Here is a 25,212-nt window from a genome sequence, read left to right as displayed (position 1 = left end):
TTCACAGCATCACAGTGTCAGGGCAGTCTGATTGCTTATAGGGCGGCTGTTGCCTTTTATGACTCCACCTATGAAGTCATGCAGCCTTATTTCAGCAGAGTTGTTAGTTATAAGCAGATCACAAGCCCATCTGGATTCAAAGGAAGAGGAAAGAAAACCTGCCCCAATATTCACGAAGAGCATGTGGGACTAGACCTATTATTACAACTATTATTATTTTTTGGAAAATACCATCTACCACAGTGGGAGAAGCATGGGTGGAACCTAGAAATATCACAGTAGCATTTTTGCACAAGTTACATAAGCTTTCTAAGTCTTAGTTCCATAAATACTATCATACAGCCCACCATATGGTAAGAATTCAAGAAGTCAGCTGATATTAATATTTCCAAATAGTTAATTATACTTTGCATGTTTTTCTATGTACAGCTTTCTTCTCTTTGGTTCTCTTTCCTTCAAATACCAATTGTCTTAGTCTTCTTGGACTCTAAGCTCTGTCTCCTCTAGAAATACTTTCTAACTTAAATTTGTTATTGTATTTAACCAAGTCATTTAAAAAAATGTACACTCTATATTTCTAACTACTTCTTAAGTCTTAAAATTCTTTTTTAAAGAAAAAATTTTAAAAAAGTTTCAAACTTACAATAAGGGCTCATTTTTTAAAAGAGATGATATGGTAACTGCCTTGCCAGACCTCTCCCTCTCTTAAAGAATCTCCAGAAATGACTATGGCTGTACAAGGAATGGTAGCATGATTCTTATGTGTCAGTTTGGCTTGGCTTGACCATAACACCAATTATTTAATCAAACACCAATCTAAATGTTGAAGGTATTTTGTAGACATGCTTAATAATTACAATCAATCAGTTGTCTAAGTAAAAGAGATCATCAGCCTTTCTAATGTGGGTATGCCTCATTCAATCAGATGAATTCATTTAATTGTCTTAAGAGTAAAACCTGAGAGGTTTCCTGGAAAGAAGGAAATTTTGTCTCAAGACTACCAAAAACAAACAAACAAAAACAAAAAAACAAAGCCTGGATTTCCAGCCTGCCATACAGATTTCAGATTTTACTGACTAGTCTTCATAATCAAGTGAACCAGTTCTTTATCATAAATCTCTCGCTCATTCTCTCTCTCTCTTCCTCTCTCTATAACAACCAGTTGTATATATATATAATATATACACATATTATATATATACATAATATATATAATGTGTATATAAACTTTTATATTCACATATATCCGTGTATGTGTATAAACGCATACATATATACAAACAATTGGTGTTTTTCTCTGAAAACTCTGTTACAAATGGTATAAAAAATATTGACTCAAGCAAATGACAGAGACAATTTGAACCCTTTAATAATAATGATATCTAATATGTATTGAGAATATTCTCTAAATTATATGATTGTTATATTAGCTTATTCCATACCATAATTAGAATGTAGAGTTCTTATATGTACAAATGAGAAAGCAATGGTTGAGTAAAGCTAAGCAACTTGTTCTGGTCACTTAGGAGGTAAAAGCCAGGACTAAGACCTGATGTTATGCCTTTCAACTCTAGAGCATGTTGCTGTAACCCATTCATGTAACAAGTAGCCTTAGTATTTCTTATAAAACATCAATAGATTATTTGATTCATATCTGAAAAATTTTCTCAGTTTTTGGCAACTCAAAGTATAAAGCATTTTTAAGTGAAGAGTGGAAAATTAGTTGCCTCTTTAAGGGCAACTTTTCATCTTTTCATTTATATAAAATATAAATTTATCAGAGTAAAAGCATCTTACTAAGATATCCCTGTGATGGAGTTTTATTATCAAATCAAATATGATGTCAGAATATTTTCACTAAGAACACTGATGTTCTCCTATTTTTAACTGACATAAAATTTAACTTTCACTTCCCTATTATAAAAACTATATCTGAATTAGTGAAATATTACAAAATAGAAAATATAATGAAGAAAAAACAAACCATAACCTGACCATTCAGATATAATTACAAAATATTTTAGTATCCAACCTCCTAAAAATTCAAGGCATATTATGACAAATTTTACTGTATTAAAATATGTAATTTGGTTTTTGCTTTCTGCATAAAAAGCAGAAATTACATGTAATTTAATATGATTTTCAATGGATAAAGTGTACGAGTCATAATTTATTTACAGAGGCTCCTACATTAGACACTTAGTGACCTGTAGAAACACTATATTACAAACAACACTTGATACTCTCACACATATATGTCTTTATTAATTTTTGGTGACTTCTTTAGTAAAGTATCCTGAAATTAGAATTTCTTGCTCAGCAATTATGAACATTTTAAACTTATATATTTTTTGCCCTCCAGTTTTATTAAATTTACTAGCCTCCTAGCACAGTTTTTTTTAAAATACTAATTTTTTGAGATCATCAAATGTTTAAATGATTACAATTATTCTCAAAATTTCTTAATTCTTTTAGACTTCTACTCTATTAAATCTTATATAAAGGAAATGATAACACTTTTTACAAATTCCTGATATAATTAAATAATAAAAGCAAGTATTGAGACTATACTTGAGCTTATTCTATTTCCTATGTAACACAGATAATATAGGATATTCTTTGCATTGTTTCATAATATCTGTGAAACAGACACTAACATTTTCCTGAAAGAGAGGGTATGACTTCCACAAAGTCACATTAAGGTATTAAGAGTGAAGAAGGACTTCTGCTTCAAGAAATGGAATAACAGAGACTGCGTTTATCTCCCCCCTGAGACAACCCAACCTGAAAAAAAACAGACAAAATACATGAAATGATGGTTTTCAAGGCATTGGACATCAGGGAAAAACAGTGATCTCTGAAAGATGGAAATCAAAGGATGTGACCGCTAAAATTGCACCAGATTATGGCTTTGATAGACTACACCAAATGTGATACAGATAGGACAGCCCAGGCAAAGTACAGAATTCCAGGAAGAGAAGAGAGAGAGAGAGACAAAGCTGAATCCAGGGAGACCAAGACAACTGGTGTTTGAAGGACAGAACCAGGATGAAGAAAACTGCACATAGAGATAACTAAAGATCTGCAAAAGGTCTCCAAAAAGTGCTGGTCAGTGCATACAGGAAAGCCATCGAATGGATTATAGGGAATTATACTTGATGTTGTTTTCCAGTGAGAGTAAAAACCTCATAACTCAAGGAATATTACTTAGAAGTACTTTGCATAAGTAGAGAGAATAACTGCTGCTTTGACGCCACTAAACAAATATTAAAATCAAGATCCAAGAGTATCACTGATTTTAAGTAACTTAACTACATCCCTTAAGAAAACTCAAAAATTTTTATAGGAATACAAAAATATCCAGGACCCAGCTAGGTAAAATTCATAATGCCTCTCAGTCAATAAAATATTACCAGGCATGTGAAAAAGCAGGAAAAAAATGACCCATTACAAGAATGAAAATCAATCAATTATAGTGGATCCAGAACTAGCACAAATATAAAATTAGAAAATATGGACATAAAATGTTACTATAATTATATTAAACATGTTTACACAGTTAAGTAAAGATAAGGAAGATATAAAAAGGTCCAGTTGAACTTTTAAAAATAAAAAGTACAATGTCTGAGATGAACCATACATTGAATATAACTAATAGCAGATTAGGCATGACAGAAGAAAGATACTTGAACACATAATCAGATAAATGATCAAATATGGAACACAGAGGGGAAAAATAACTTTTAAGAAATGAACAGAGTATCAGTGAACAGGAAAATATGCATGTAATTGGAGTTCCCAAAGGAGAAGAGAGAGTGGTGAGAAAGAAAAATATTGGAAGAGTAATAGTTGAAATTTGCCAAACTTACTGACAAAAATAGACCTATAGAGTCAAGAAGGTCAATGAACCCAACCCAAGAAATATGAAAACACTAAACCAAAGCATACCCTATTCAAAAACTGCTCAAAATCAGAAATAAGGACATAACCTTAAAAATATCCAAAGGGAGAGAAAAGTTACATTCACAGTAACAAACATAATGATGACAGCAGATTTTTCATCAGAAATAATGTAAACAAAAAGATTGTCTAGTAACATCCTCAAACTACTGAAAACAAACAACAAAACAAAAAATATCAACCCAGAATTCATTATCAATACTAAATATTTCTCAAGAAATAAGAAAGCTAGACAAAGATAGTACAAGGGAAAAAAACCCCAAAACAAAAAACCTTCCAGGCTAATATCTCTCACAAACTTATATACAAAAATGCTTAACAAAATATTAGTAAATCAAATCTAAACATGTATAAAAATAATTAATTTTACAACAAGGATAAGCAGAATTTACTCCAGGTATAGAAAACTGGTTCAACATTCAGCAATCTAAAATATCAATGTAATCCACAATAGCAATAGGCTAAAAAAGAAGTTGATCAATTGACATAATAATATGATCAATTAACACTTCAAATGCATTTTACAAAATCCAATACCATTTATGAGAATAAAAATTCAGCACGCTAGGAATAGAGTAGCTTTTCAATCTAATAAAGAATATCTCCAAAAAAATCTCTATAGCTAATATTGTACTTAATGATGAAAGGCTGAATGTTTTCTCTTAAGGTTGGAAATAAGACAAAGGAGTCCTTTCTTATCACTTTTTTCAACAAGTGTATTGAAATTTCTAACGTGAACAATAAGGCGAGACAAAATATAAGGTATCTAATTAGGAAAAAAAAAAGACTTAATTTGAGGTTGTGTATATAGAAAATCCCCAGAATACGCACACACACACACACACACACACACACACACTTATATTTATATATTCCAAGAATTAACAAGTGAGTTAAACAAGGTCAAAGGATCCAAGAGCATTACAGAAAAACAAGTTGTATTAATGCATACTAATGAGAATCATAGGGATACTGAAGTTTGAAACATAATACTATCTAAAATTTCTTCAAAACAAATGACCTTGAGAATACTAGACCAGCCTGAAACTATTGATTACAAGTAGATCTGCCCTATAAGAAAATTTAAAGGGAGCTTCTCAGGTAGAAAGAAGATAATACAAGATGGAATTTAAGTATACACAAAGCCATGAAGAATAAAAAAAAAAAACATATTCTAAATAGGACTTTTAAAAAATCATATAAATCTTATAAACAGATAACTATTTAAATAAAAATACCATTTTACTGTGAGAGTTTATAACATATGGGTAAAATATATAAGAGTAATACTTGAAAGACGGATAGTGGAGAAATGAAAGTATATTTTAAGGTTTCTATACTTTACATGAAGTGGTATATATCACTTGGAGGTAAACAGTGATGTTTAGGATGAATAACATAAGCCCTAAAGTAACCACTAAAATAATAAAACAAATAGTTACAGTTAGTAAGGCATAAAAAAAGAAAACCATGCTCGATATATAAGGTGGCGGGAAAAGAGAGGAACATAACATAATAGAGAAGGGATAAATAAAAAACCAGTAACAACATGGTAGCTTCAAGACCACCCAGATGAATCACACAATAAAAATGAATGATCAAAACGTTCCAATTAGAAGGCAGAGTGGGTCAGAGTAGATAAAAAAAAAAAGACTCAGCTATCTGCTGCTTATAAGAAACCAACATTAAAATGAAAAACACAAGTAAGTTTAAAGGAAAAGGATGGAAATGATATACAATACAAGATAAAGGAAAATTGAGTATATTAATACATAAACACAAATATAAAATAGATACTATACAGAGTAAATTTTAGAGAAAAGAACATTATAAGGGATAAAGAAGGTCGTGTTCTGATGACAAAGAGATCATCAATAAAACATACAATTTTAAATAAGTATGTTCAGTCAGTAAGGATATAGATGATTTGAGCAACACTATTGACCAGCTTGATCTAATTTAAAATTTAATTTTAAAACATTCCACACACCAGAATACATATTCTTTCAAGCATGCATGGAACATCTATGAAGGTAGACCATAATCTACAGTATATCAAATATGTGGAGTGCTATCAAGTGCTACTAGAGTAGCACTTAAGAAGAATAATATATCAATAAGTACCTTTATTAGAAATAAATTCAGCTGCTACATTAAGAAACCAGAAAAGTAACAAAAAATCAAATTGAAAATAACTGAAAAAGGAAAATATGAAAGATCAGAGTCGATATCAATGAACTGGAAAAGACAGAAAAATCAATAAACTAAAAGGTGGTGCTTTGAGAAAATCAACAAATTAATAAAACTTGAACCTATAGGGGCACCTGGGTGGCTCAGTTGGTTAAGGGTTTGCCTTCGGCTCAGGTCATTGATCCCAGAAACCCAAAGTTGGGCTCCCTGCTCAGTGGAGAGTCTGCTTCTCCCTCTATTTCTCCCTTTGCCTCTCCCTGCCCCCAACTCATGCTTGCTCTCTCTCTCTTTCTGTCTCTGTCTCAAATAAATAAATACAATCTTAAAAAAACAAACAAACAAACAAATAAAAAACAAAACAGAAAACAAAACTTTGAGCCCATGAATTAGCAAATATTGGCTGTGGCCAAATTTGGCCCTCAGTTTATTTTTGAATGGCCTTTGTGCTACAAAAATACACACACACACACACACACAAACTTTAATGGTTGTTAATAAACAAAAACAAGAATTTCTTTCTTTTCAAAGGCTGAATAATAGTCTATTATGTGTATGTACTACAACGTATCCATTTGTCCATTGATAGACATTTAGGTTGTTTCGACCGCTTGGCTATCGTGGACAATACTGCAATGAACGGGGAAGTGCTAATACCTCTTTCAAGATCCTGTTTTTAATTATTTTGAACGATACTCAGATGAGGAATTGCTAGATCACATGGTAGTTTAATTTTTAATTTTTGAAGAACCTCCATACTGTTTTCCATAATGGCTGGATTTTATATTCCTACCAATTATATATTCCTACCAATAGTGTCTAAGTGTTTCAATTTCGCCATACGTTGGAAAACATCTGTTATTTTCTAATTTTTAAATAATGGCTATCTTAACAGGAGGAAAGTGGTATCATGATTTTTACTTGCATTTTCCTGAGATTTAGTAATGTTCAGTTTCTATTCCTAAACCTGTTGAGCATTTGTATGTCTTCTTTGCAGAAATGTCTATTCAAGTCCTTTGCCCATTTTTTAATTGAGTTTTTTTGTTTTCTTGTTAATCAGTTCCTGCTGTATGCTACAACATGGATGAGTCATGAGAATATTATGCTAAGTGAAATAAATAAACCATCACAGAAAGACTAACACTGCATGATTCCATTTATATGAAGTGGCTAACTTAGTCAAACTTACAAAAGCAGAAATAAAATGGCAGTTCCCATGGACCGAGGGAGAGGAAACAGCTGCTATTCAGTGGATATAGAAATTTAGTCAGGAAAGATGAATAAGTACTGGATGTCTGCTGTACAAAAATGTGCATATATTAATAATACTGTATTGCACACTTAAAAGTTTTTAAAAGGGTAGATTTTGTTAGGCAATTCTTTTACCACGATAAAAAAAAAAAAAAAAAAAGGAAGAAAAAAGAGAAACAGGTAACAGAAAACTGATGTGGGCCACAGCCTAACATAGTTACTTTCTGATTTTTTAAAAAAGATTTCATTTATTTATTTGAGAGATAAGATAAGAAAGAGAGATTTAGAGAGAGAGCAAAAGCAGGGGGAGCAGCAGGCAGACAGAGAGGGAGAAGCAGGCTTCCTGCTGAGCAAAGAGCCTGATGCTTTGCAGTTCCATCCCAGGGCCCAGGGTCATGACCTGAGCTGAAGGTAGATGTTTAATTCACTGAGCCACACACGCACCCCAAGTATCTGATTTTATATAGAAAAATATTTAAATTTGTAGTTAGAAACCATCCTACAAAATGAACCCCAGACTCAAATGGATTTACTGGTAACTTCTAACAGATATTTAAGAAAAAAAAAATACTAATTCTGCCCAAACTCTTTGAAAAAATTAAAGAATTCTAAGGATCCAACATTATCCTGATACTAAAGTCATGTAAACATATTGTAGAAGAAAAAATATTACAAACTAATATCCTTCATGAACTTAGATGCAAAAATCTTAAACAAATGTTAGTACCAAAATCCAACAATATATAACAAGGGTGAATATATTAGCTAGTGGAATTTATGCCAGGATTTGAAAGTTGGTTTAACACAAGTACAATAAATTAATGTAACTCACCAAATTAATAAACTAAAATGCAAAACAATAACAGCAAAAATAGATCATCCTAATCTGCAGAAATAATTTCACAAAATTCAATAATCATTCCTGATAAAACTCTCAGCAAACCAGGAATAGAAGGAAACTTTGTTAATCTGATAAAGACATCTGTGAAGAAAGTACAGCTGATATTGTACTTAGTTGTAGAAAACTGAATACTTTCTTTCTAAAATTAGGAATAAGATATGAGTGCCCTCTCGCACTGCTTCTATTTAACACTGTCTTAGGAATTCAAGACATTCCAAAAAAAAAAAAAAAAAAAAGACAGTGCAAAACTTTTTTAAAGTAAGAAAAATAAAGAAAAGTCATGTGTATTGGAAAGGAAAAAGTGAAATTATCTTTATGCACAGATGATATGATCATCTATGTAGAAAATCTGATGGAGTCTACAAAAATGCTACCAGAATGAATAAGTGAGTGTAGCAAGATTTCTGAAAACAAAATTTGATTTCTACATACTAGCAAGAAAAGTCAGATATAATTTTTTTTTAAATCAATACCATTTAATAGCAACAAAAGTCAAAATACTGAGGGATCTGACAAAGGGTATATAATCCCTACTCATAGAAAACTATAAAATATTGCTGAGAAATTGGAGAAGTAGTTAAATGGAAAGATAATAAATATTCAGGTCTGCAGATCAATATCTTTAAGATTTTAATTTCTCCCAAAGTTGGTTTTAGATTCTACACAATCCCAATCCCAATCCCAGCAGTTTTTTGTTGTTGTTGTTTGTTTGTTTGTTTGTTTTAGGAAATTTACATTGAAATGCAAAAGCCCTAAAGAAGTCAAAACAACTTTAAAAAAATAAGAATTGGGGGACAAATAATAACTAACTTTAAAACTTAGTATGAAGCTACGTTATAAGCTTTACTCGCTATACAATTTATTCTGAAGTATTATATTTCATAGAGTCAAATTATATCTGTGTCCCTGAACGTAGACTTCCTAGAAAACTCATACATATATGACATGTGTTGGCAATTGTCAGAATATGATTTTCAACCAAGTTTATTTTTTCCAAAGATTTTATTTATTTGTTTGACAGAGAAATAAGAGAGGGCACAAGTGGCGGGAAGGGTGGGCAGAGGGAGAAGGAGAAGCAGAGCTTGATCCCAGGGCCCCAGGATCATGACCTGAGCCACAGGCAGACACTTAACCTACAGAGTCACCCAGGAGCCCCTCTACCAACTTTCTAAGGGTATTCAGTGGAGAGTGTATAATCTTTCAAATTGCCTCGAAACAAGTGCATATTCATATGCAAATACTTAAATCAATCCTGGTGACATCTACAAACATTACTTAAATCAAGACATAAATGTAAACCTAAATGTATAATATTCTATAAGTTTGGGTTAGGCAACCCCTCCTTACATATGATTTTATTTTTATTTTTATTTTTTTATTTTTATTTTTTTTAATTTTTATTTATTTATGAGAGTCACACACAGAGAGAGAGAAAGAGGGGCAGAGACACAGGCAGAGGGAGAAGCAGGCTCTATGCACCGGGAGCCTGACGTGGGATTTGATCCCGGGACTCCAGGATCGCACCCTGGGCCAAAGGCAGGCGCCAGACCGCTGTGCCACCCAGGGATCCCTATTTTTATTTTTTTACATATGATTTTAAAACCAGAATCCATAAAAAAATGAATTGTAATCTATCAAAAAGTTTAAAAATCTCTTTGAAAGACACTCAGGACTGTAAGAATGTGGATCCATAAAAAATGCTAAATGGCATGTATGAAAATATTAAAATTCCTAAAACACACTGTTAAATAATGAATAAAAAGCCAATACATAAACTGGGAGAAAAATATTTGCTAAGCATATATCCGGTAATGGGCTTATATGTAGAATACATAATGTTAAAACCTAACATGAGTAGCAAAAATCTAACAAAAATGGGCAAAATTCAGAACAGACGTTTCACTAAAATCCTGGGAAATGCACATTAATAACACAATGGGATTCCATTTTACACGTGTCAGAATGACTACAATTAAATAGCTCACGATACAAGTGCTGGCAAGGATGTGGAGAAACTAGAACTTTCACACTTCTCTGGTGGGAAAGTAAAATATTATAATCACTTTGGACAACAAGTTAGCAGCTTCTAAAAACATCAAGCATACACATACCATATAATCCAGCCACTCTAATCCTAGAAGTGTAACCAACATTTTTTTTTAAGTATGTTGTTGGAAAGGTTTGTACAGGAATGTTTATACTCACTTTATTAGTAATAGAGCTAAAAAGTTGAAACAACCCAAATGTTCATCAACAGGGGATCTAGATAAATTGTGGCTTGACCACAGAACGGAATCCTATTCAGGAATAAAAGGAACAAACAATCCATAAAACGACCTGAATAACTCTTGAAATAATTATGTTTTGTAAAAGAAGCTAGGGCCCTCCAAATACATACATTTGTATCTTTTATATATGTTTTGGCTCTTGTCTAATTCCATTTATACAGAATTTCAGAAAATCAAAAAAAAACATATTAATAGAAAACAGGTCAGTGATTGCCTACAATAGGAGTGCAGCAGAGAGGAGCATAAAGCAGCATAAGGAAAGCTTCGGGGGTGATGAATATGTTCACTATATTGCTAGTGATGGAATTCACTGGTGTCCAAATATGTCAAAGCAGGAGAAACTGTAATGCTTTAAATATATGCAGTTATCATAGGTCAGTTACGTCAACACAACATTAAATTAGGGCTCAAGTCACCCCTCCCTGCAAGTCCCACAAAGATGAAAAAGCAGTAAATGTGGATTTTGCAATTTTGCATTCTAATTCTAGATCCTTCACCTTGTAACCACTGAACTATATCATACTCCACTAGTCGTGGGAAACAATAACGAGTACTTTTTGGCACCCCAAACGCCATGGGGTCCTAGCAAATCACTCTTGAAAGGTGGAAACCTCAGAGCTGAAGTGAACACTTGCTTTTTACAGCCCTTTTCATTTATCACTGTCCACTCACGCAGGGCAGTGCGGGGAGGGATGTAGCATCATGTTGACGGCTACAAGGTCTTTCCCCTTAAAGCATATCCCTATGGTTCTGGGACTGAAACAAAATGAAAAGACAATTGCTGTGACACTTATTTTTCTCTCTCAGGATATCCAGGCAAGAAAACGGGTTCTGTCCACTTTGGAGATCGTCTAGACACTTGTGTTGTAGCTCACTCTAAAGGTTCAAAAAAATAAATAAATAGAAGTTTCATGTTTGTCACTGTTTCTACTGCTTCCAAGATTTCAGCATGTCAATCGGGCAGCCTGCAGGCTTATGAGATTTATTGAAGTACGGAGGACATGGCATTATCTGTCCTTTGAAACTATAATGAGGATACTTTAGTAGATGGAATCTAATTTATAACAAGGACCTATACCCCAGATAATGAAACATAGCCTATTAAGAACTTACATAAACAAGGGCTATGATGCAATGCCAAAACAAATCATTTTGACGTGTTTTAGAAGTACGGGGGGCTTCTTCAAATATCATCAGGAATAAGTCATTTGGTGTTTCAGGTTCATACCTCAATGCGGTTGCTGTCACGATGAAAAATTAGACTTTTTGTTTACTTAAAATTTGAAATGCCATGATTTGGTACTTGAAAAATGATGTGGGAAAAATGAATGTCCTCCTGTTTGTGAAAAATGGGTATTTTATTAGAGCAAAGTAGGAAGGAGGAGAGAGTGCTCATCTGTACTGGTAAAATAGTGTTTACACAGGAAGAAATATAACAATGGGGAGATCACTGGGGACGAGGGGAGCAGAATCACTTAGGGAGCTGATGACAACAGGAGCCAAGAATACAGCCTGCGCCCAGCACTGAACCACCTCTTGGTCCCTATACACGCGTAATGAAGAAATGCATCTCGAAGTAAGACTCATATTTCACAGCAGCATGAAGCTCCCCAGTTAGAATGCATCTGTTAATAATAAAAATTTCCCTTCTGGAATGAGAGTTTAATAGTTCTTGTTCATGCTTTAAATAGAAGATCACAGCAATAAATCAGCATTATGATTTTAGTAGGTAGTAACATATGAAATGTAATATATTGTTTCTGGCATCTCATTTGGTCAAAATTAAGTTAAAATATTCACCCAAAGGGACAGATTGATAAAATAATAATTATAAACATACATCCTGAGATATTTTGTACTTTGTGCTTACTAAAAGTACCATTAGATTTAACATGCATATTATCTTTATTGTCTTGGTAAGAAAATATTGAATCATTTTATTGAACTTTAGAAGCTAAGGGTTTGTTTCCAATAACATTTATCAAAATAAGTTGACACACCTTACTGGGTTTTTCAACATGTTTTCATATATTCACTTAATGAATTTCATTAGTTACAAACATATGAAGGTAATTATTCAGAAATTTTTTAAAGAATAAACACTTATATTAGTGGCTTTAAATGGGACATTTTAATTTTAGATTTGTATGTCAATTCAGTTGCATTATTTCCATTGCCCCCATCTACCTGTACACACACACACACACACACACACACACGTGCTAGTATCAAAATTATCAGATAATTTTCCTGGTAAAAATACATATGAATACAGATACCATAGATACAAATATGCACTTATGAAATACAAAGATATACATAATATAATTTTAAAGGGTATTACTAGCAAGCAAGTTCTATATCTTATTCATCTTTTTATCTGTACCTATACTTAATGCAATATATTGCAAAAAGTAGGTTCTCAATAAGTATTCACTGAACTAATAAGAATAAAATAGTAAAAGAATAAATAAAAAACTGGACAATATTAAGGGTAACATTGGTAGAGAATCTAAAATTCGAGGCTCTCATTGATGCTTCTAGTCCAGCACGTGTAGAACACCCTCTTTGGAGAAAGGAATGTGCAATTAATACTGAGAGACACAGATTATGTACACCTCACTCTATGGGTCCTTGTGAACTCTAGGTGTTTAAGAAGTACTTTTTACTAGGTTGAAAAATTGTATTTATATTTCAATATTGTTGCAGTTTTTGTGGGTTTTGTGTGTGTGTGTGTGTGTGTTTTACATTGTTGGCTATGGAATTTTACTAATGCTTTCAAGAACGTATACTGATGCTTCATAGTGTTTTTCACTCGTCAACTTAACTGATATATCAACAGTTTATTTGCTGAGGAATCATTACATTCCCTGATGCATATTCCTTACTCATGGTATCTTAGTTGTTCACCATATATTTATTTCATCACTAACTTGTTTTGCAGAATTTGACTTATAATTATTTTATTTTCAAGCGGAATGTCTGATGAAACAAAGCACGTATAGTTTTATAAAACTGCCCCAAGATCAATATTTAAGACAGTTAAAGCATATCACTAAAATATTTTCTCATTTGCCAAGAATAGTATGCATAAACTTTATTTTAAAGAGTAAGTCATTCAATGCCTTTAATGTTTTGTGCCAATCTATTTACATGCTCTTGTTTATGGAATATTAATATGATTCATTTTATTGAATATTAAATCAAAGCCACATTAGAATTTATTGTATTTTATGTCTTACTATATGGTGTTGTGAGTCCTCCAGCTTTGTTCTTATGGATTCTCTTGCTCATTTTGTAGACTTTTCATGGCCATGTGAAGTTAATAATCTGATAAACAATTACTACAAAATAAAAAGAAAGATTATGTTGAAATTACAAATTATATAAACACATAAATGTGAGAATGGTCATCTTTATAATACGGAGTCTAACAATTCATGAACGTGATAGATTCCTCCATTTATTTAAGGTCTTCTTTAATTTCCCTGAGCAATGCTTTTTCAGTTTCCACGTGGAAGTCTTACTATTTTTATTTATTCCAAGATATTTGATATTTGCCCGTACAATTTTAAACAATAGTGTCTACCAGGCCAGCACTAAAGAAGAGTTGGTGTAGACATACTAATAGCAGACAAAGCAGATTTCAAATCTAGAAGAATTATTAAGATGAAAGACATTTGATAGTGATACTAGGTAAAACCAAAGTATACAAATCTGAAAATTGTGAACACTTAACATATGCCTAAATAATTAATAAACTGAAGAAGAGAGAGGGAGAGAGAGAGAAACTAGAATTTATTTGATTTCAGTAGTTACCAAAAAGCTAAAACTGGTTTGAATCTCTTTCCTTTCTTTCTTCCTTCCTCCCTCCTTCCCTTTCTTCCTCTCATTCTCTTTCTCTCAACTTTTTCTTTTTTTTTTAAGTTTTATTTAAAAATATTGATTTAAAGGGGCATATGCACCCTGATGGTTCTAGCAGCATTATCAACAATGGCCAAATTATGGAAATAGCCCAAATGTCCATCAACTGATGAATGGATAAAGAAGTAATGGCATATGTATTTGGCTATTGTTGATAATGCTGCTAGAACCATCAGGGTGCTTGTGCCCCTTCGAATCTGTATTTTTGTATCTTTGGATGAACACCAATTGCTGGGTCATAGGATAGTTCTATTTTTAACTTTTTGAGGAACTTCCATACTGTTTCCCAGAGTGGTTGCATCAGTTTGCATTCTCAACAACAGTGTAGGAGGGTAAGAGGGTTTCTTTGACCCTACAACCCAGTAATTGGACCAGCTGGGCTTAAGGGATATATTCAGAACATTCTATCTTAAAACAGCAGAATGCAATTTATTTTCAAGTGCACATGGAACATTCTTCAGAATAGACCACATATAAAGTCACAAAACGGGCCTCAGCAAATGCAAAAAAATATTTTTCTCTTTCCTCACCACAATGCATGAAACTAGAAGTCAACCACAAGAAAAAATTTGGAAACACTGCAAATACATTGAGGTTAAACAACATGCTATAGTTGAACAAGTGAATGGGTCTACTGGGAAATCAAAGAAGAAATAAAAAAAATAAGTTAATGGAAATAAATGAAAATGAAAACACAATGCCCTAGAATTTTTGGGATGTAGCAAAAGTGGCCCAAAGAGGGAAGTATATAGCAATATAGGCCCATCTCTTCTCAACTATGAATTGATTCTTGGCTTTTGAGGTTTTCTTAACTTCTTGTCCAGTCAACAATTCATTTAGATTTATCTTTTTATTATTTTTTATCCTATATTTTACTCAGTTTTGGGAGGAGAATTTCCTACGTGTAACTGTACATAAGGACAGAAGACAAAAGTGGAATTTTCCTTTTCATGTCAGTGAAATATGAACATAAGCTGGACGAGTGTAGGTCCTTTGCTTACACGATAACTGCAGAGAGTGCTGGGAAAGTGGGTTTCTGGATTTTCCTCATGAATTTGCTACTTATAAGGTCAAATTTTTCTAAACAATAGGAATGGTAATAATAATAATGATAATGATAATGATAATGATAATAATAATAATAATAAATAATGTTCCTTCTAAACCAGAAATGTTAAATAGGTCATAAATTGCCAAGCCATCAATAAAAAAATACAGCTCAATATTAACATACAACTTTGTCACTTTAATTGTTCATATTATGCATAATCTAGATTTTTCTTTTTCATTTTTAAGCAAATATCACAAGCCCATTTCTAGGTCAGAATCCATTTCTTTTTCTTCTCACATGACTTTTCTTTTTCTTTTTTTTAATATATATATATATATATATATATATATATATATATATATTCGATTTACCAACATATAGTATAACACCCAGTGCTCATCCTATGTGCACTCTTTCAGGCTGAGCTACAAGCAATACCAGACCGGCCTTGTGACGGAAAGTGGCCCTCACCTCCCTGGCCTTGTTGTACAATCAACATATGTGGTTTTCCAGGTGGAGCTGCAGCCAGGGGTTTAGCAATCCCAGGCTAGCACTACTCATCTGAATTTCTATCCCAGGCACCTGCTCTGGGCCTAATTGGCTGAGACATTGCAGAGACTTATTTTGGAGTGAGCCCTGAAAAATAGACCTCATTTGTCCCCCATTTACACTGCATGTCACCTGATCCCTGGGAAACTGGCATTTTTCTCTTTTACCTCTTGCCTACACTGTCAAGGTAAGTAAACAAAATCTTGATTATCACTTTGAGTTAGACTCATGGTTCTCTTGGCCACTCATACAACAGACAACTTGCAATATTTTTATCAAAGGATTGTTAACACATTTTTCAATGATAATATGGCTTACTAATGCTTAATCTAGGTTTATGTGAAATCAGTACCTTAATATAAATTCTTCAGTAGCATAAAAGTACACAGAAAACAGAAAACGTTGCTAAATGTTTGATTTGAGCTAATATGTTGTACACTTAATATACTACATTCTCCACTGTTCTGTGGAAATGTTGCTGAAAGAATGAATTTGGTCATAGGTAGAAATAAGAATGATCTTAGCATCCAAATGTATGCTAAAATATAAATAAAAATTATTAAAATTGATAATATATTGGGGGTGGATGAAATAGGTGCAAGAACAGGCTTGTAGTTATAAGATAAATAAGTAAAAAAAAAGATAATGTGTTGATGTTTTACTCTGAAACTGTTAAACAAGATCATTGATCAATTACTGAGGAAAAAGGATGAAATAATTATTATTTTTTCATCTGTTGCTGAGGAAGCGGCAGGGATACAATATAGCGTGTTTATAGTTTTATATTTGTATGCACCATTTGCTTACTCTAGAATTGTACCCTTCAGTACTCAATAAAATTTTTAATTAACCAAACACGCTCCTTAGCCATATATCCAGTGAAAAATGGTTTATCATAACATGAGTGCAAATATAAACTTAAGCACATATTTAAGGAGGGCATCATGTTTTGAAAACAAATTCAAAAAGCCAGGTTTCTAGCAGAGGATTACATGTCATTACTCTAATACTGATTTGATAGGATCTGTTTCTTGCTAATGAGAAATGTGCTTGTGGTAGAGTTGGTAATTAAAAACAAATGCCCAATGGTTATATTTCAGGTGTGAGAAATCATAGACTTAGTAGAAAATTCTCAAGCTCTTTTTATTCAAATTGAAGAGCAGTAAATTATTTAAATGATGAACATCTTTGTTTTTCATATGCTGTTATGTGAAATGTGCCACAACTGATGAAAAATATTTGTGGGAAGTGACAGGATAACTCAAAGAAATGTACTTTCTGTGCCGTTGCAGAGACCTTCCCTGCAATTATTCTATAGTGTTCGTTTGTTCCAGGAAGTACCATTACCTTAGGGCTTATGTCATCGGCTTCTTGTTAACTTAGTTTGTGTTGCAAATCTCATGTTAGTTGTGAATCCAGGTACGTTTTTTCCCCTAAGCACTATAAGCTTTACAAATGAGTTATAATTCAGATTGCTTAACATATTTTGAATGCTTTCCATTTTAGACTTTCAAAAGACCCAGAAATACATCTCATCTGTTTACACTTGTTTTATGAAAATAAATAAGCCTGTAGCCTTTAAATAATATTCTCAAATTTAGACAATGTGTCATCTGAATTTGTATTATTACCATTAGTACAATAGAGTTGTGTTTAGAAAAGATGGCTTTCTCAGCTATCAGATAATACCCCAACCAAAGTATCTACTTCACCCCCATTCTAAATAGCCAAACTGCCTGATTAAGCCAATAGTGTTCATTTAGCCTATATCGATAATTCTTGTTTATTCCTTTAGCATGCTGAAAATTAAGCATTTGGGGACTTGCTAATACAGCAGCATACATCTGCTTGCATCTTGTTGTTCTTTTACAAAAAAGACAATTTGAAATGTTCAGTTCATTTATTTATTTTTGAAATGTTCAGGTTAAAATAACTTTGAATTGGAGAGGAGTATCAAATAAATAATATTTTCTTTAATCATTGTTTTCTATGCAGAGTTTACTTTGGACTCCTTAGTTCTATAAAATGTACAGATTGCCATTTTGTCATTAATTATCTTCATATAGCATTAGCCTATTTCATAAAATATTTAGTCAATAAGGTACTTCAAGGCATGTTTGGAAAGTGCATTAAAACATCTCTCAGTTGAGGAGAAATTATATGAATTGAAAAGCAACTTAAAAATACTTTTTAAAAAAGCAATTTAAAAATACAATTTTATCAGTTTTGAAGAATTACTACATCTTATTATGGTTATATTTATTAAGGTTATTAAATGACTTGAAGTTTGAAAGATGCTTACACAGCAGGGGTGCCTGGGTGGCTCCGTTGGTTAAGCCTCTGACTCTTGATTTGGACTCAGGTAATGATCTCAGGGGCATGAGATAAGCCCCAGTCATGCCCCCCACCACTCCCCGTTCGGGATTGGGCCCCATGTCAGGTCCTACATTGATGAGATCCACCCTCAGTGGGGACTCTGATAGAAATTCTCTTTCTGCCCTGCCCCCTGCTCTCTCTCTCTCTATCTCTCTCTCAAATAAATAAATCTTTTTATAAAAAGAAAGATTCTTACATAGCAAGTGGATGTTTGGGGATTAAGTAATCTAAGATAATATTTGAAATTTAATGTAGACAAATTCTTAGATTTAGTATTTTTTAGTGCAAACTTATTTTTGTAGAGTTTGCTTAAATAAGTAGGGTATTCAAATACATATGAGTGCAGTTATGGTTTAATTTTCCTTTAAGATTCTACAGAAATATAAATGAATAATATCAATTAACATCCAGAAAGCCATTTGTTTTGTCCTATAGAGATTTAGCCTGAATTTGTCATCCTTTTCTTCCCCAGTCTATGTGAAGACTTTTAAATAATCTGAATTATTTACTAATACTTATATTTAGCAAGTTTAAATTCCTTTTCTGATGTGTCGAATTTCTTTGCAACAAAAGTAGCTTACCAAATTAGTGTTTTGCTTCAATGGTGTGTTTTGTCCTTACCTCTTGAGCTTTGAAATTATTTCACAGAAATCCTTAGGCCACAGATATTCTTTTTAAGGAAAATAAAATTGGATCTCACTAAGATCTTAGAAAGTGTGACTCTGGCTAGAAAAATTTGGTTCAAAATACTAGAAGACTGTCACATAATTCTCAAACAATTCTCTTTCTTATGTTTCATGTGCCCTCTACATAGTAAAGTTTGGATTTCCATGAAGAAGAGGAAGGAAGCCCAATTAGGATCCCCAAATATGCCCTTTCCAAACTTAAGTATAAATATTATATAAATAATAAATATATAAAATATATGCATACAAATATGAACTAAGCTACATATATACAACACCATGGATAAATTTAAAGAAAAATTTAAGTCTGGAAGAAGTCAAAGTAAAATAGAAGTATTAATTATCATAATTTCAATGATATGGCTTTGCCATTTCTGAAATTCATATGAATGATTAGTTGGTATACAACATCGAAACTAAATTAATTATTCTACTAACTCTCTTTGCTATTTCTTTACTCTCATTTTCTATGCAAAAAAAAATTACCTTCCAAATAAACTTTATTTTATATTTAAAACTATTTCTTACCCATAAATTTCACCACTTTGAATAAAAAGTACTTTTTTTCCCTGAGATTATAAAGAAAACTAATTTACTTTTTATAAAAGCAGAGTTGAGAGATTTTCTTCATTCAAAATTTCTGATTTCCAGTGGTTAGGCTTATTATGAAATCTAATATTACTTTAATCTTGAAATGTCAAAGAGCTCAGAAATATCTTATTAGCCAAGTATACAACTATTCTACGAGGTAGACCATTAATTAAGTAACTAGTTAATTCTCTAGTTAAATAAACATTTGCACCATAAAGTAAATAAAGGTGTCACCCAGATATTGTTACATGTATGGCTAGTGCTACACTTTTGTACAAATGCCCAGGTTAATGAATTGATCCTAAATTATAAATTTTTATTCAAGTGTGAATAAACAAGTCTGCTTTTGTTTCAAATGCTTCTATGGCCCTTCCATTTCTTTTGGCCTAACCTGTCTCCAGTTTTGGCCACTTTTTCTGCATCAGTAACCACTGTAAGGACCAACTCTGCATGGGTTCTTCTAACTTCAGGCAGGCCTCCCAGAATTGCTTCTTATCTGGCTGCCAGGGTGCACGCCTCCATTGACTCTTGTCCCAAAGCTTTCTTCTTGCCACAGAAGCTTGTGACTTCTCAGCACCTGGTTAGAGTCTGTGCCTGTGGAGAAGAAAAGAAAAATAAAAAGTGCTGTTATCACCCTGTGGGGGCAAATATTCCCCTGTTTAGATCAAGAAAGTCAGGGGAGGAATGCTTTGTCTTCCATCCTCCTCTGGCTTATCATGGACTTCCTTGGGACCAGAATTCTTTAATCTTTCAGAACAGTCTCCTGAGAACAGCACTTGATTCCAAGTGGTAGTAACTTACTACCACACCTTCTTGTTAACTCCTTCCTTGCATCACCCTTTCTGTCTTATTTCTGCCTCCCTGCTATTATACTCCCTAGTAAAGTAACAGCACCTAAGTCTATGCTTCCGGTCTGATTTAATAAGTTAGGTTTTCCAACTCTTCTTTCTATTCAAGCATTGTCTTTCTACAGATAGTCTTCCCAGGGCAGAAAATTTAAAGTTCAAAGGTTTGCTGAGATGTTACATCTAAGCAACATTAACGATAGGGAACTAATATAACCAGGATCTCAGAATCATTTACTGTTGAGAATTAAGACTTTAATTGCAAACAGGTCTCTGTTTCTATTTATTCAGAATTCTGATGAGTATTCACTCTGGCATCACTTTAAAGCTCGACATTTAATTATGCATTTGGAACAAGAAAAAATCCCTCTATCTTATTAAACAGAAGACTTAAATATTTTTAAACCAGAACTACATGAAGTCTTCAATAGAAATGAAAATTATTTGGAAATCATATTTTTGAAATAACAGTGATATGAAATAAGTTTAAAGAAGCTTCTCAGGATTAAATTAGTAAATACACTCAGCATTATGATACATAATGACATTTAATCTTTAAAACTGCTAATATTTGGGCAAGTAAACTTTAAAAAATAGTGTTAGTCATCATCGGTAAATTTTGTAATAAATCACTTATATGTAAAATATTCAGCATATGTTGGGCTGGGCAAACTGGCAACTGCTCAAAGTTAAAATTGCCAAATGTTTTAGGGTTATTTCCTCTAATTAATACCAATATTGGTATTTGATGTTTATGTATGCCTAGGAACCTGCAGAAGTAAGTGCAAACTCATTTCATTTCAATGAAATGTTCTGTTGTGTCTGTAGAGTTCTGGAATTTAAATGCAAACCTTTGAGGTTAAACAACTGTGTTTCTGATTACAGAACTTTACCATATCATGTGTGTATACATTTAAAAAAAATAATCAATATGAAACTCTTTCTTTGTTGTCAAATAAGAAACAGCAAATTAATTTTGCCTTTGAATTATGTGGAATTGAATTATACAAGAAAATCTTGGCAATGCTCCTTCTTTTAATTAACATTTTGTCAGATCATCAATCTTACTTTCTCCCTGCGTGCTAATACCCAATTTGTTTAGTATTTACTTAAGCCCATATCTGTTTCCTAAAGAATTCTTATCTAGTTAGTTAAGATGTCTCTAAGCATCAGACCAAAAGCAATGGGGATAATTTCCCACCATATTTAACCACAAAATGAAGAGTCCAGTACTTCATCCTGAAATCCATAGTGCTTTCTTAATGAATTAGGTTGGAAGCCTACACACAAATTTTATAGGTAAATACAATCTGTAGCACAATAAAGCCAGTTTAGAAGAAGAGTAATCTTAATATGATCAAAAGTGTGTTTAGTAGTAACTTTATATCTCTGAAGCAATATTATTTTTTCTTTCAGAAATCCAAGCTGAGCTGATTATTTCTCAATTTGATCGCAAAATTGAAAAAACAATGCGTTTTATCCTCTGGTCATTGGCTCTGCCCATTTCAGAAGCTTTATGCTGAAGATATTAGAAGGTGCAATTACCTCATGGATCAGTGACTACTAAGCTGATATGTCATTGATTTTTTAAACCATGAGGTGAAGTGAGCTCAGCTGAAGTGGATCAAAATGTCTCAACCCTGTGAGAAGGTCTTTTTCTCCATGTCTTTGTTGCAGCTATGCAGGGGAGAATCAACTTGGTAGGAAGGATTTTGGTAATATTTAGTCTACACCAAGCAGAGAAAAGAAATTTCATTTTAAGAGTGACTTCCTATATAAAAGTGTATTATAATTCTTTTTACCTCAATTGCCTAGACCATTAGTAAATGATATTGACAAAGACTTAGGCATGAGCTTGGCTGCAAATAAAAATGATGAACTGAGCAGAACATACATTCTTGGTCTCTTAATTAAAAATAAGGAATTCAATGACTCAAATATCATACATTCCAAACTGACTTAGTATTTGAATAGTCACGTTCTGTACAGTAATCTTTAGAGGAGATTTAATCCCTCAATTTTAAATACTAATCCAGAAACACACACACACACACACACACACACACACACACACACACACACACAAGAAGAACAGCAAAATGAGGCTAAGTTAGAAGAGAAATAAATTTAGACTCGATCTTTAATAGAATAAAGACAGGAATTACGGCAAATATCATGAAAAAAATAATCAATATGGGCTCAATCCAGAACTCAATAAACTAAACTTCATCTTTCAAGCAAACTGAAGTAGTTTCAGATCTCTGCTTTTCTGGCTTTGAGAGTTTATTGGTAAACTATTCAGAATTTTAAATCTATTGCACACATAAAAGCCTTTTTGGAGGCATCCGGTAGTAATAAATTTAATGAATGACTATACCATTGACACATTTTATCTCATCTTGTTAATATGACTTAATAGTTAAAACCAAAAGCAAAGCTTATCCAAAGAAGAAAGAAAAAAAAGGAGGGAAAGAAGGAAAGAAGAATGGAAAAAAGAAAAACACTATCATAAATATATATCCATATTTATCTCATGAAAATAGATTTCGAGAGATTTTTCCTAACAAAGATTGTAGCTATCAAACAAATCCTTCATAATGTCAGTATGGCTAACCTTAAATTAACTTAGCACTTTCGATAGAGGGAACATCATTAAGTTGAGGCCATCTCGCCTTAACAGGAGGAAAAGATAATATTTTATTAAATATTTGAGAAGTGTTATGTCACAGTGGGAAAGAGAAAAGACTAGCCCGACTAAGTGGGTTCAAATCCTAGTTCAATCATTTGCTAATCATGGGAATTTTGCAAGTTACCCAGTCCTTTTGCGTAACTACCCCTGCCATAAAACGGGGATACACTGTGCATGTGAGTTGCAGCTCTCTTAGAATAGTATGGTAGACAGTGGGCAATATGTAAGTATTAGCAATTATTTTTATGATTTTTAATGAAAGAACACAAATTGAAACTCTCTAACCTAGATGCTGTCTACTTGAAGAATTCTCCTTCCCACAGATTCTGATACTCAAGCAAATCTCTTGTGTTGGTCTTCATTCTCCTACCTACTGCTTCTCCCTCTCCAGCCTGCCCCCAAACCTGCCTATAAGCCTCCTCTTGGTTTTGGCCATTTCTGAGCTTACCTTTCCTCAGTCACAAAACTTTCCTCCAAAGGGTCTCCGTGTACTTTATAGCACGATGCCAGGTCTTCTTCTGCAGCCAGCAAAGGCACCCTCTCTGGCTGTGCACCCTTCTTGATAGACTGCTGAGAGTCACCCTAGAGGCATGTGGTGGGATTCCACATTCTGGGCTGGGAAAAGTCCCTAGTCTACCCCCAGCTCTTCCCCAAGACAGTAGGTACTTAATAAACACTTTTAAACAAATTAGGAGGAATAAGGTAGAGATTATGTTTTATATCTTATCTTTGAATCTTAAATATGGAGATAAGACTATTTTAGGATAATTTTAATTCAAAGTTACACGAAAACTGATAAAATTTTAAATAACAAAGTAGATTTATTTTAATATCTGGAAAACCTTGCTCTAAATGATTTTTCAAGGATTTTTGTGACCAAATATACTATTCATAATACAACTTATGTTATCATTTTTTCTGATTTAGAAAAGCAATGATTTCTGTATTTCTCCACACATGGCTGAAACTAAATTAATAAAATAAGTGAATTTCATAATATTTTCCTTTCCATTTTTGAGACTCTGAGGAACTATTTTTGTGTCAGAGTTGAATGATCAGTGAATTATCGTCTGTTATTTTAGCAGTTTTAAGAGAATTGGCAATGGTGCTTAAAATATATTGGAGTACAAAAATAATGGAGCAAAATATTATGACACAAAAACCAAATCTTTATTCTTAGAACTGGTCACTAATTTCTGCCATTTCATCTTGTATATTTGAGAAGCTGTGCCTTTCTCCCAGCACATTCATTTTGTTATATACCCTTATCTGTGAGAAAACTACAACTTCAACCAAATACAAATATGGCTAAAAAATAGATTTTATTTTATTTTTTTAAGTAGGCTCCACACTCAATGTGAAACTTTAACTCATGACCCTGACATCAAGAGTCGCATGCTCTACTGACATCAAGAGTCGCATGCTCTACTGACTGACCTCTGAAAACTAGATTTTAAAGCTAGTATCTTATCAGCAAGTAAAATAAATGTGCTATAAAGACACTGTCCAAGTGGGGAGTTTTCACTAATTTATGTCTCGCCTAGAAGAGTCCCAACAACTATTCTTTCTTAGGAGCCAGTATAAAATTGACCTTTCATAACAAAACGAGCAAAAAAATCAATAAAACATGTCAGCATCTATCTGGATATTAGTATATAATACTTAAATATATGTGTCTACTGCATTTTTAATTTAATATCACCCATTCCTTCCATTTTCATTTATTCTGTAAAAATGTAATAGATTATTCACACGCTTTCTAAGATAGCCTTTATAATGTAATGCTAATTCACTGCAGTCATTCAATATGGCTTAGTAGTGCAATTATAATAATGGCAGTAATTTATACATCTATACTCCATTGTCCTTGAGCGGCTAAAGGTATGCTCATTTGTCCACACTTTTCCATGGAAT

The 25,212-nt window shown here is 32.8% G+C and overlaps 2 long non-coding RNA genes across 3 annotated transcripts in view; one reads left to right on the top strand and one right to left on the bottom strand.

The window, feature by feature from the left end:
* The window catches only part of LOC112654076 (uncharacterized), a 98,118-nt gene extending 77,766 nt beyond the window's left edge, over window positions 1-20,352 (bottom strand). For both annotated transcript variants that reach the window (XR_004814651.2, XR_003132713.3), the window contains exons 1-2: window positions 20,156-20,352; window positions 13,830-13,931 (exon numbers count right to left, since the gene is read on the bottom strand). This is a non-coding gene — a long non-coding RNA (uncharacterized LOC112654076). The remainder of the gene's footprint in view (window positions 1-13,829; window positions 13,932-20,155) is intronic.
* LOC118354313 (uncharacterized) lies at window positions 136-22,490 on the top strand. Its single transcript, XR_004814652.2, has 3 exons — window positions 136-353; window positions 15,982-16,298; window positions 22,026-22,490. It is a non-coding gene; the product is annotated as an uncharacterized LOC118354313 (long non-coding RNA).
* The last annotated feature ends 2,722 nt before the right edge of the window (window positions 22,491-25,212 follow it).

Source organism: Canis lupus, chromosome 3, assembly GCF_003254725.2.
Source record: "Canis lupus dingo isolate Sandy chromosome 3, ASM325472v2, whole genome shotgun sequence".
NCBI lineage: Eukaryota > Metazoa > Chordata > Mammalia > Carnivora > Canidae > Canis > Canis lupus.
This window is presented reverse-complemented; position numbering and strand designations above follow the sequence as displayed.